This window comes from Canis lupus, chromosome 23 (genome assembly GCF_011100685.1).
Source record: "Canis lupus familiaris isolate Mischka breed German Shepherd chromosome 23, alternate assembly UU_Cfam_GSD_1.0, whole genome shotgun sequence".
In the NCBI taxonomy this organism is placed as follows: Eukaryota; Metazoa; Chordata; class Mammalia; order Carnivora; family Canidae; genus Canis; species Canis lupus.
This window is the reverse complement of record NC_049244.1, coordinates 24,283,491-24,296,388: the sequence shown is the minus strand read 5'-3', so window position 1 is coordinate 24,296,388 and position 12,898 is coordinate 24,283,491. Positions and strand designations below refer to the sequence as shown.

Sequence of the window (12,898 nt, the reverse complement as noted above, 5' to 3'; positions counted from 1 at the left end):
CTTTCGATGGACACCGAGGCTCCTTCCACAGTTTGGCTATTGTGGACATTGCTGCTATAGACATCGGGGTGCAGGTGTCCCGGTGTTTCATTGCATCTGAATCTTTGGGGTAAATCCCCAGCAGAGCAATTGCTGGGTCGTAGGGCAGGTCTATTTTTAACTCTTTGAGGAACCTCCACACAGTTTTCCAGAGTGGCTGCACCAGTTCACATTCCCACCAACAGTGCAAGAGGGTTCCCCTTTCTCCACATCCTCTCCAACATTTGTGGTTTCCTGCCTTGTTAATTTTCCCCATTCTCACTGGTGTGAGGTGGTATCTCATTGTAGTTTTGATTTGTATTTCCCTGATGGCAAGTGATGCAGAGCATTTTCTCATGTGCATGTTGGCCATGTCTATGTCTTCGTCTGTGAGATTTCTGTTCATGTCTTTTGCCCATTTCATGATTGGATTGTTTGTTTCTTTGGTGTTGAGTTTAAGAAGTTCTTTATAGATCTTGGAAACTAGCCCTTTATCTGATACGTCATTTGCAAATATCTTCTCCCATTCTGTAGGTTGTCTTTGAGTTTTGTTGACTGTATCCTTTGCTGTGCAAAAGCTTCTTATCTTGATGAAGTCCCAATAGTTCATTTTTGCTTTTGTTTCTTTTGCCTTTGTGGATGTTTCTTTTGCCTTCGTGGATCAAAGAAGTATTAAAGACTTATTTCCAGGGCTACTCCATCCATGAAAGATTCCAAAAACTGCATTACTCAATGTCTTGATAAATCTGCATATGTATATACATATATATATATATACACACACACATATATATATGAGATATGAGATAATATGTATATATAATAGCAATGATTAGGAATAATTGAAAATTGCAATTTTTGAGAGGACAAAAGAAGAAAACACATAACTTGCTTCATCAAAATTTCCATAAAAGAAATTCCTAACTAACAGGTGACTAAGGATTAAAAAAAACATCAATGGGAGAATTCTGCTTATACCACATTTTAATACTTGTCATATTTAGATATGCAAGGACTCCTTTCTTTAGTGTGTATTGCTAATTTCTTTATTTATTTCCTTTGTAAATACTGTTAGAACTATATCCTAAACGAGTAAATAATTAGAGGATGTTCCTACCAATCCATTACAGTTTTTATGACTAGATACCATCTGTTTGCTCTTTCTGCATCTAAAATCTTCCTTCAGTGCATACTTCACTGTAAATCCAAAAGCAAAAGTCAAGTCACATCTTCCTCTTTTAAGAGTTAAAATTAAGTTGTTGAGCATGAACCCCAATAAACTGAGCCAAAAGTTTTCTGTGTCTGTTTTCTACTAAGCTGGCAAGAGTCAAAACTGAAAGAAGTAGAGTAGGAAGCAGATTGGTATGTTTATTATTTGTTATTTCTGATTTATGTACATACAACTCTTTCAGTGAAATTGTTAGTGCTCCTTAAGAGATAATTACCTCAGCCTTGGTTCAGTTATTTAAATTTATCACTGAAAGACACTTCCATGAATTTGAAGAATCACCTATCAAGGCATTTTTCCATTTCATTCTTTTTTGAATATTTATTTATTTATTTGAGAGACAGAGAGAGTGCCATGCAATTGTAAGTGGGGTTGGGCATAAGGAGAGGGAGAGATTCTCAAGCACACTCCCTGCTGAACATATAGCCCTATGCGGGCTTGATCTCATGACCCTGAGCTCATGACCTGACCTGAAATCAAGAGTCAAGGCTTAAGGAAACTTAACTCACTAAGCCACCCAGGGACCCCAAAGCATTTTCAGTTTCTATATTTTCTGAAAATTTGTTTCCATCACTATTGTTAAGAAGCATGGATTTTTTTAAAAATAGAAATGCTTACTCTTCTGTTTGCCTCTCCTCAGTCAACTGTTTGATGGATATCTTTTCTGATTTTAAAGTTTACATATTTTAATTTTCAAATGTAGGGATCCTTATGATTCAAAATGGCTAGTGGTTTGGTACCTACATAGATCAATAACCAAAAACTTGGATGTTTTTTTAAAAAATATATTATTAAGAAAAATTTTAATCCAACAAAAGGTAGAAAGGAAATTATAATAAACCCTCAACAGCAATTATTTAGCTGGAGAATATTAGCATTTAAAAGTCAATAAATATAAATTTACTCTAACGTATGTCAAAATGAGTAATTCTCTAGTCATTTTGAAATTTGGTATGTTATATAAATGAGTTTTATTGCTTTTTATGGCTATTTAAACTAACCTCGATCCTCACACCTCATATCTATCATAATTGTTAGCACTTTAAATTTTTCTGAATTCTTGGCTGGCTCAGTTGGTAGAACATGTGACTCTTGTTCTCAGGGTCATGAGTTTAAGTCCCATGTTGGGCATAGAGATTACTTAAATTTTTTTTTCTGAATTCTTAATATTAGTTTATCTTAATCCCTCACTTTATTTCCTATGTTTTGCTGCTTGGACTTCTCGGACTTTTAAAAATTTATTTTAGTTATTTCAGCTTTTCACTCTCAAGGGAAAACTACTTGTTCCTGTAATAATCCTCTGGCATTATTCTGATTTCTTCTAACTCAATCAGAGGTCTTTTCAAAGGAAATCAAGTTCTGCCATTGAATTCTAAAACAATTCTCCTTTGTCTTTTTAGCCAATTCTTGTATAAAGTCTCCTCCCAAACTTCCCACAATTAGTGACTTAAATTCCTCACACAGAACAATGAAGTGAATATATCAACTACATGAATAAAGAATCTGGTAAAGTAACTAGCAACATTAGTAACTTACTTCCCTCTATCCCTATACTAAGTAATGAGTAGAAAGATAAATAACATAATACATCTTCCAGATTAGAAATTGTGCAAAGCCAAAGCACCTACTGCATTATCCAATACACTTTTCTACTAAGTGTACATTTTTTTTCTAGTTTGAGAAAGCAGAAAGAATAGTACTCTTTTGTTTTGACCCAAGATTACCTATTTAGTAATTTCCATTTTCTCTAAATGATAGAGTTCTTTCATTGACTAAAATCTCATTCCAAAGCTCATTTTTTATAAAACAGACAAAAAGAAATGGGGCTTCCTGACCTAGTGCATTGCCTGGTGACTTTCTTCTATCCCACACTCACCTATTTCTATCCCTATCACACTTCCTCTAAAACCTAAGAATCTAAAAATCCCAATTAAAAGCCATATTTCCTTAGGATGCCTGGGTGGCTCAGTGATTGGGCATCTGCCTTTGGCTCAGGGCATGATCCCAGAGTTCTGGGATCTGCTCCCACATCTGGCTCCCCACAGGGAGCCTGCTTCTCCCTCTGCCTTTGTCTCTGCCTCTCTCTCTGTGTCTCTCATGAAAAAATAAATAAAATCTTAAAAAATAAAATAAAAGCCAGAGTTCCTCAATGACTGGTTATTTGATAATATTAAAGAATGTGGTTATATATTTATGTGATATATATTGTGATTTGTTTTAGAAACTTTTTATTATATATCTATGTATGCATATGTATATATAGGGTAGGTAGATATAGATAGATAGATACGATGCCTCGAATTTGCCTTAAGAGAAAGTGGAGCAGTGGAGTGGGTGAAAGTACATAAGACCATATGTTTATTCATATTGTTGAAGCTAGGTGATGAGTAAACCAGAGATAGGGTTCTATGGAGAAAGAGAAGGCATAGGATATAGGTATAATTCACACACATATATTTCTTTTTTCTGACTTAGATATTCAAGATCAATACTAACCAGAAATCTAACTGCACACTTTTTGATTTGTCTTTTCTTTTTTATGTATGTTGTAGCTAATAAAATCTTTACTTCAAGATGTATATAAAATAAACTGAAGATAATTACATCAGAAGTGGGATAAAACATACATGACTTTATAAAATACAGAATCAAGTTTTATGCACAGCAATCTTTTGAGGATTTCTGTGGAAAATAGACTAAAAAAGACGAGGGATGAAAACAGTGATGCTTATCTGATAAGCGTAGCATCTAACCACATTCCCACCAATCAATAGATACTCAAATACATGTCATACAATTATATAATGGGGAAATATTTTTCTTATTTTGTTCATTAAAAAAATTAATTACCTATCACATACCAGGCTCTATTTTAAATATTAATGATACAACAGTAAGTCATGAATGTATAAGATCTAAAAATATACACATTTGCTTTGTAGATGTGTAAGTTTATATCCTGTTAATGATAAAAATTTCTTGCATATGACAGTAAAGTGTCGTATTCTAACAAGGTGGGTTCAGTGTAACAATTTTATAATAGATGGAAGTAATATGTGTTGAGGAAGGAGTCCTTTTCCAAATTGACAAACTGTTGGGATGAGCCAGCATCACTGAGTATGAAAAACCAGCTCCAGGCTTTGATGTAGTTTAGATTCTCAAATATTAAAAAAAAAAAAAAAAAAAAGATTCTCAAATACTGAAAACAATTAGAAGGCCTCAATGTGCTGTGCTCAAAATAAGTAAAAAAAAAAAAAAAAAAAAAAAAGACCAATACCGAGACACAGTCTGAAAAATACTTTTCTATTGTTTTGAAATAATTATAGATTTACAGGAATTAGCAAGGATAGTAGAAAGAAAAAAGAGGGGTCCCAATTGTTCACAATAGCTACATCTTATAATATCAAAACCAGGGAATTGACATTGGCACAATATGTGTGTATAGATTTATGCCATTTTATCACATGGGTAGTTTTGTGTGACTACCACCATAATCAAGATATATAACTACTTTATCTCCACAAATATCTCTCCCTTGCTACCCTTATATAGTCATAGTCACCCCCTACCCTTCACCATCTGTAACCCCTGACTACTGCTAATCTGTCCTTCATCTCTGGCATTTAGAGAATGTTACATAAATAGAACTATAGAAACATCATTTGAGATTTGTAACCTTTTGAGATTAGCTTTTTTCACTGAATATAATGCCCAGGAGATCCATCCAAGTTGCTGCATATATCAATAGTTTGCTGTTTATTGCTCAGAGGTATTCCATGATACAGATACACTACGATTTATTTAGACATTCACCGATTGAGGGATATGGCTGGTTCTTGCTTTCAGTTCTTAGCTATTACGAATAAAATTGCTATGAACAATTGTGCATAGGTCTTTGTGGGACATACACTTTCACTTCTCTGGGATAATTGCCCAGGAATGCAATTGCCAGTTTGTATGGTTAAGTATATATTTAGTCGTTATTTTTGTTTTTCAAGAAACTGCCAAACTTTCAGAGCAACTGTACCATGTTACATTTCCATAAGCAATGTGTGAAACATCCAGTCTCTCTACATCTGCACCAGCAATTGGTATTGTCACTGCTTTTCACTTTAGCTGTTCTAGTAGGTAGATAATGATATATCATTTTATTCTCCATTAGCTTTTCCTTAATGGCTAGTGATGTTGAACATCTTTTCACATGATTATTTGACATTCTTACATCCTCTTTAGTGAAATGTCTTTCTATGTGTTTACTCATTCTCTAATCAGATTATTTAAATTTCATGATGTCAAATTTTGAGAGTTCTTTACATATTCTCGATATGTAGTCAGTTTTTTGTCAGTGATTTGAAAATATTTTCTCCCAGCCCATAATTTCTACCATAAATGTGCTAATTTGGAAGCTTACGTGTACTATTAAAATTCAATAATAACCACAGCAATTGTTTTGAACCAAGCCCAGCAAAAGATTTTTGGAGGAAGCAGAGTTTTTGTCACTAAAATTACTTAAAATGCCTGCACATGGTGATGAAAAGCTGACCAAAGGTAGTTGATTTATCGTTGTTTTCAAATTGTCCATAGACAGCACTTCTTCATGCTTACCCTTGGTTTACTCTGCTCCTACTACCCTGTCCTGGTATTCTATGGCTCCAATAGCCTGAGAGATTATCAGGCTTTGTGATACTCTCAGGGTAAGAAAATTCACTGTAGAGGATTGTACAGTACGTCATATGGAAAATCATAAAGTATATAATCCTTAGATGTCTCTTGAAAAAAAATACTTGAAGATGCATTCCATCCAATAGAAAGGATTCAAAATTATAAATTTAAAAATGTGGAAGTTACAAATTTGTGTCCTTCCTTAACCAGTGTGGACCAGTTATATATTAGTTCAGAAGAATTCTTCAGTTCAAGGAGTAAACCAGGTCCCAGAGCAATTCACTATGTTTTTCTTCTTTCACTTCTAGTCATTTCTATGTATCAGTAAATATTTTGTTCTGATGCACATCCTTGCCTCACAGTTCAGATGTTAATTCTCACTGTGTCAGATTACCATTGAAACACCAACCTGTTGTATTTATTCTGACCCAGTGATCAGTAGTTAAGCTGCAACACTGCTGATGTAGGTCAGGATCTCTAGCAAGCAGCCCTGAGATGGAGATTGCAGAACATTTATTAGGAAATTCTCTTAGGAACAAAGCTAGAATAAAGGATGAGAAGAGAGGACAGAGCAGAAAGGGCAGTTGAGCAGCAGTGCTGCTGCCATAAGATGTTTTGCTGACTCCCAGGTTCACCATTAGCTAAAACCGGTGCCCTTTGAGTTGGGCAGGAGGACCTCCCATTCCATTCCCATATTGACTGGTTATTGAACCCAAGCTGCTCTGGGAAAGGAAATCACTTTGGTCCAGGTCACTCTCCATAGCTGGGAGCATTTCCAGAGTGGTCTGAGGACTGAGGTAAGGGTTCTGGGCAGACACACTCCCAACAACTACAGACTTAGACCTTTCCATTTTGATTAGGCAACTGGGCAATATAGTGCAGCATGCGCTACAACTCTGCTCCAGAATCACTGACTTTTTTCATTTCCCATCACAGAAGCAAGACTTAATTAGTGGCCAAAGACCATTGCAAACTTTTAAAAAATGGTTATATATATATTTAAAATTTATATTTTCCATTTTTTTCCCTTAAGTTTTTATTTTAATTTCAGTTTGTTAACATTCAGTATTGTATTTGTTTCAGAAGTACAATATAGTAATTTAACAGTTCTGTACATTACTCAGTGCTCATCACCCCAAGTGCCCTCCTTAATCCCCATCACCTATTTAACCCATCTCCCCACCCATCTCCCCTCTGGTAACTATCAAATCGTAAAATTCATATTTAATTAACTGAGTTAAAAACTTTTTCTTAATTAGGTAAAGTCCCAGTACCACATCCATTGACAGTCCCACATCCATTGACAGATATTTTCCCCTTTGGGCCTCTTTATTTCTAGGATCTGTGATTATTCCTGTGTTAATTATGTTTAAGATTAGTTTACATAATATGAGGTCAGTAGTATTTAAAAAAAAGTCTAGAACAAAATCAAAGAATAAAATCATCAGAATTTATGGGACACCTGGGTGGCTCAATGTTTGAACGTCTTACCTTTGGCTCAGGGCGTGATCCTGGAGTCCCAGGATCGAGTCCCACATCGGGCTCCCTGCATGGAGCCTGCTTTTCCCTCTGCCTATATCTCTGCCTCTCTCTGTGTGTCTCTCATGAATAAATAAATAAAATCTTTAAAACAAATAAAATCATCAGAATTTAAATTATTTCTGGGAGATGGTGTTATGAAAAATATTCACTTCCTGCATTATGCTATTTTACATTGCTAAATTTTGTAAAATGTACATATATTAGTTTCTGATACTCAAGGAACAAACGTTATTACTATAAATTGGAATTGAGTTTATAAAAAAATAAATGAAATAAAAATTTGGAAGAAAATGCAGAAAACCCTTAATAATGAAAACAACCAGGCATTTTTTGTTTTTTAAATTTTCTCTGTATTTTCCAAGTGAAACTTCTAATGTCACTTCATTAAAAATGAGTTTTCCCTGTGTTACTGATAAATTCTCTATCAAGTTAAAGATTCCTCCTATTGCATGAATATTACAAAGTTTTCTTTAAAACATACGAATATTTGTTGTTATATTTTTAAAAATTCATATTTATTGAGGGACACCCGGGTGGCTCAATTGGTTAAACATCCAACTCCTAATATCAGCTCAGGTCTTAATCCCATGATCATGAGTTCAGGCCCTAGGTTAGGTTGGACAATGGATGTGGAGCCTCCTTTTTTTTTAATTTTTAAAGATTTTTAAAAGATTTTATGTATTTATCTGAGAGAGTAAGAGGGAGAGAGAGAGAGAGAGCACAAACAGAGGAGAGGCAGAGGAAGAGGTAGAAGCAGACTCTCCACTGAGCAGGGAGCCCTACAAGGGGCTCAATCATAGGACCCTGGGATCGGGATCCCTGGGTGGCGCAGCGGTTTGGCGCCTGCCTTTGGCCCAGGGCGCGGTCCTGGAGACCCGGGATCGAATCCCACGTCGGGCTCCCGGTGCATGGAGCCTGCTTCTCCCTCTGCCTGTGTCTCTGCCTCTCTCTCTCTCTCTCTCTCACTGTGTGCCTATCATAAATAAATAAAAGTTTATTTAAAAAAAAAGGACCCTGGGATCATGACCTGAGCCAACTGAGCCACCTAAGCACCCCAACATTGTTTATTTTTTAAAACAATATATTTTCATTTCCAAAAGTCTGTAAGTTCATTTACTAATTTCTTTTAAAATCAAGAATTATAAAGGACTTAAAAAAAAGATCCACATGATGAAAGTTTGAAATAGATGGAAGGCTTTTTTATGCACATGACTTCTACATTTTGGAATATTTTTGAAAATGTTTTTGCAGAACAAAATCAATTATGAATGTTCCACAAGCATATGAAAAGAATGGGCATTCTATGTTGAATGGTACCATAGGTATATGTTCAGTAATTATAGATAATAAACACAGATAAATAAATAAATAAATTATAGAAATAAGTATAGAAAATAAATAATAAATGACTAAATTTTTCTATAATTTTATGTATTGCCACCATGACCTACCAATTTTTAAGACAGTTAATTATTCCTCTGCAATTTTGATTTGTAAGATTTCTTTGTGGTTTTTAACAATTTTCTGTTTTCAGCAGTATATAATTCAGAGCATAAAATTTCATAATTTTTTATGGCTTATAATTTTTTAAACAAGAAGGAGCTTTTGTTTTGTTTTGTTTTTAAGCCATCTTAACCCAGAAGTCTCTGCCTTATTATCTAAATGGAAACACATACATACTCTAATATAAACCAGTATATTATAAAAATATTTTACAGTATAAAAGAGGGGATGTGAGGGGCAGTGGAAAGGAAATGGAACCTAAAAGTGGCAACTGGGGAGGTGGATGTTCCAATGTGTATCTCTGGTGATGCAAAGGAAAGAGCAAAATGAGAGAAAAAAAAAAACAGCACAGGAAATGATGCCTATCTAGGATATAGATCCATTCTGATTCAACAGCATAACACAGATAAGTGAAAACATCTCATAAGAAGCTACTGCTAGTTGTCCATAATCTATGGTGACGTGGAAAGAATGGAAGATCATTAAGGATTCAAGGATTAAGGATTACCTATTAAGGATTCAGGGAAGATCGTTAAGGATTCAAATATGAATCAGTCCACTCATTTTGAATTTGGGCATGTTACAGGATTTCTATGACCTTTCATTTGCTTTGCAATGAATGGAAAAAGTGATGCTTTAAAAGGGGGGATGAAATGAGAACCAAGACAGTGTTCCTAGCCTGATGCCTAGAACATGAGAGGAGCTAAGGGAATATTGCTAATACATAATGTTTTGTTGAGAAGTCCTAACTCACTGGAGTGTAAATGTAAGTTTTAATTTTTTTTCCTGAAAATTATCATTACTTGGTATTGCTCAATAGCTGAAATTGCTTCTTTCATCATATTGATTATGAACATAGTACCTCCTCTCCTGTGTTGATCATGTGTAGTTTTATAGCACATACATTCTCCTAAACATTAAGTCATTTACCTTTTGTGATCTGATGGTGACTTCCAGTTATTTTCTTCCTTTTGTTAGTTCACTACTGTTTTCATTTTTTTTCTGCTTTAGAACTTATGGTTTATCATTTTAATGTCTCTTGTACATAGACCCCAAATTCTCTTGCATCTCTGTATTTTCTCTATATCTATCTGACAAAGCTGCAAACCCAAAAGGACCAACAATATTTTTATTTTGGCCCAGACACAAGTGGCTGTGAACTGCTGGTATAATACCCAAGTTAGGGAGGATGGGAATCCTCTAAATCCTCTGAATCACTCAAATTTATTTTTAGCAGCCTCAAGTGGGGCAAATTCTCCAACAAATCTATCCCTTTCCTTACTGAGCTTGACAGCCCATCCTCTACAACAAATATTTCAAGCATTCCATCTTGTCTTCAAACTACCAGCCCGTGCTAATTACCCCTCACCCTTAGCATTTGGCTGCACCTCCAAAGTCAACAAGAAAGAAAGAAACACAGAAAGGGAAAGGAAAAGAAAGTCCAGGGGAGGAGAGAGAAAGGGAGAAGACAAAAGGGAGGGAAGAAAAAGGAAGAAAGAATTTCCCAGACAGGAGCTATTTCATCTTCCTGCCATCAAACCTGTATGTCCACCTTCATGTATATGCCACCAATGTCCTCCTTCCTATAAAAGAAAGTGATGGGATGTCTCTTCCACCTAAGGAGAATCACTCAAAGTGAGGTGTGAAGACACTATGGCCTCTCTTTCTTGAACCATTCTTCTCCCTCAGATTCTCTGACACCACAACTATCCTTTCCCTCCTCTTTGTATTTGTCTTTTTCAAAGTTTTTTTAGCCTCATAGTTGTCCTATTATGTTTTGAAGGGCCTAGATTTTTTCCTGTCACTGTCTTGCAAGATAATTTCATAATCTATTAAGTGACAAAGCCATGCAACTTTTCTTTCTAAATATATTTTGAATGTGTCAGCTTTGTTCCACTTCTACCGCTGGAGCCTGTATTCAACTGACTTAAAATGGCCACCTGAGTGATTCCTAACGACCTCTATTGACTCTTTCTAATCAGTTTCTACACTGTAGTTTAATGTGCAATTTTGAAAATTCAAATTTTCTCATGTCATTTGAACACTTAAAACCTTGCTATGGTTTCATGTGCCAGAACTGTTAATTATCCCCCAGAACTCATCCATTATTAATAGGACCCTCTCCAGCTTACAACAGAGATTCAACAGGGAACAAGGCTGCCCAGCTAGTGACTCTGTCTCCTCACCTCTTTGTAGCCGAGTGTGGCTAATGTGGGATGAGTAAAAGTGATGGGAGTGACCTCTGGCTCCTATAGGAAGCTTCATGCCCTCTACTTACTTCCTCTTCCTCCTCCCCCACAGGAGCTGCCTTGGACTCCGAGATGGGGGCCACTTGTGAAGGATGGCAGAGCTGCTCCACCACTTTAGATTGCTAAACTCTGCTTGTTATAGGAAAGGGAAAGACCCACAATACAGAGAGAGAGAGAGTCATTTTTCTTATTCAAAGAGTTATTCAACCCTAAGCGGTTCCCCAATTAATACTCTTACCATTGCACTTAGAGTCAAAGGCAAAATTCTTAATGGGGCCTGAGAAGCCCTGGGTGATGGGTGATGGGTGATCTTTCTGTTCTGCCTACCTCCTCGTTTCCCCTTTTACTTTTTTTCTTCCCATTCTCTATATGCCAACTCTCCTGGACTTCTTTCAGTTTTTCAGAGATGCTGAACTCTTATGCCCAAGGCCCTCACACCTTTCATTTGCTGTCAGCAATGTTCCTCCCTCTGCTACCCCTTGTATTGTCTTATTAACAACTAATTCTTTTTAGAATTTAGTTTTATGTTTCCCTTTGAAGGGCCCCTTTTTAAGACTATAAAATTGCTGTTGTTTTCTTTGGAAGATTCTTAGCTCTTAATTTGATTTCTCCAGTGAGAAAGGAATGGGTTTATTATCTGTCATAAATCTCTAATCTGGTTCCTTTGGTAGTTAGCATTGTAATTCCACCTGGCATTTTGATACCAATTGATTTAGTATAAGCAGCCTGCTGGTCTTTGCTACCATATTCCTAAAGACATCTGGCTGTTTTCATATTTAAATGTATTTAAATTTACTCCCTGATGGATTAATGGTTACATTTTCAAATACAGTGTTCAAAAGTTCTGTGTAGACCAAAATCTTGAACACACAAAAACATGATCTTAACCTTCAACAATACAATGAAATGTGATTGTTCAGCCATGAGTTTCCAAAAAAAATGCCCCTTTTGGTGTTGTTCTTTGTTTTTAAATTTGTTTTTAGTGATCCAAGCTTATGATGATGTATCATATTTTATCTTAAACATTCTTTCAAAATAAGAAGCAAAATGTGAACAATTAAAAAAAAAACCCATAGAACATCAGATTACATTTTTGTAGGGAATAAAACACCCCATTTTCTGGTCATTAAAAGCATGCCAGAGTGAAGTGGGAATTGGGTATGTTAAAATCTTTGAAAGACTTGGAGTTCAAGCTTAGATGGGCAGGGACAATGATATGCATTAGTCAAAATTACACTCAAGACCAAACAGTATTCCTGCTAGGTGCTGCGCGTGGGAGGAGTAGGGACTCCAACCAGTTTGGCTTCACATATTGCCTCTATTGCTTACTAGCTCTGTGATAGTATTAGACCTTTCAGTTTTCTCGTCTGCAAATGGAGGATAATAATACTAATCTCACTGGATATTTATGAGGATTAATTGAAATAATAAATAGAACAAGGCCTGGTGCACAATAGCTACCAATAATAGTTATATGGCTTCCCCACTCTTGCAACCAAACCACATCATTTTTATGAAACAGAGAAATCAAAGAGGCTTTGTAATACTATAGAGATTGGATGATGAAGCTTAGATAAATAATAGTTTTTAATTTTTATATTTCACAGTCACTATAATATAGATACAATTTGTTTAGGATGATATTGTATGTTGACTGACTGACCAAATAAAGACTAAATGTTTCTTAATGTTGAAT

The 12,898-nt window shown here is 35.5% G+C and overlaps 1 protein-coding gene across 1 annotated transcript in view; it reads left to right on the top strand.

The window, feature by feature from the left end:
• Positions 1-12,898, top strand: part of KCNH8 (potassium voltage-gated channel subfamily H member 8) — a 366,249-nt gene that overhangs the window by 201,257 nt on the left and 152,094 nt on the right. The gene's annotated exons all lie outside the window — the stretch shown is intronic.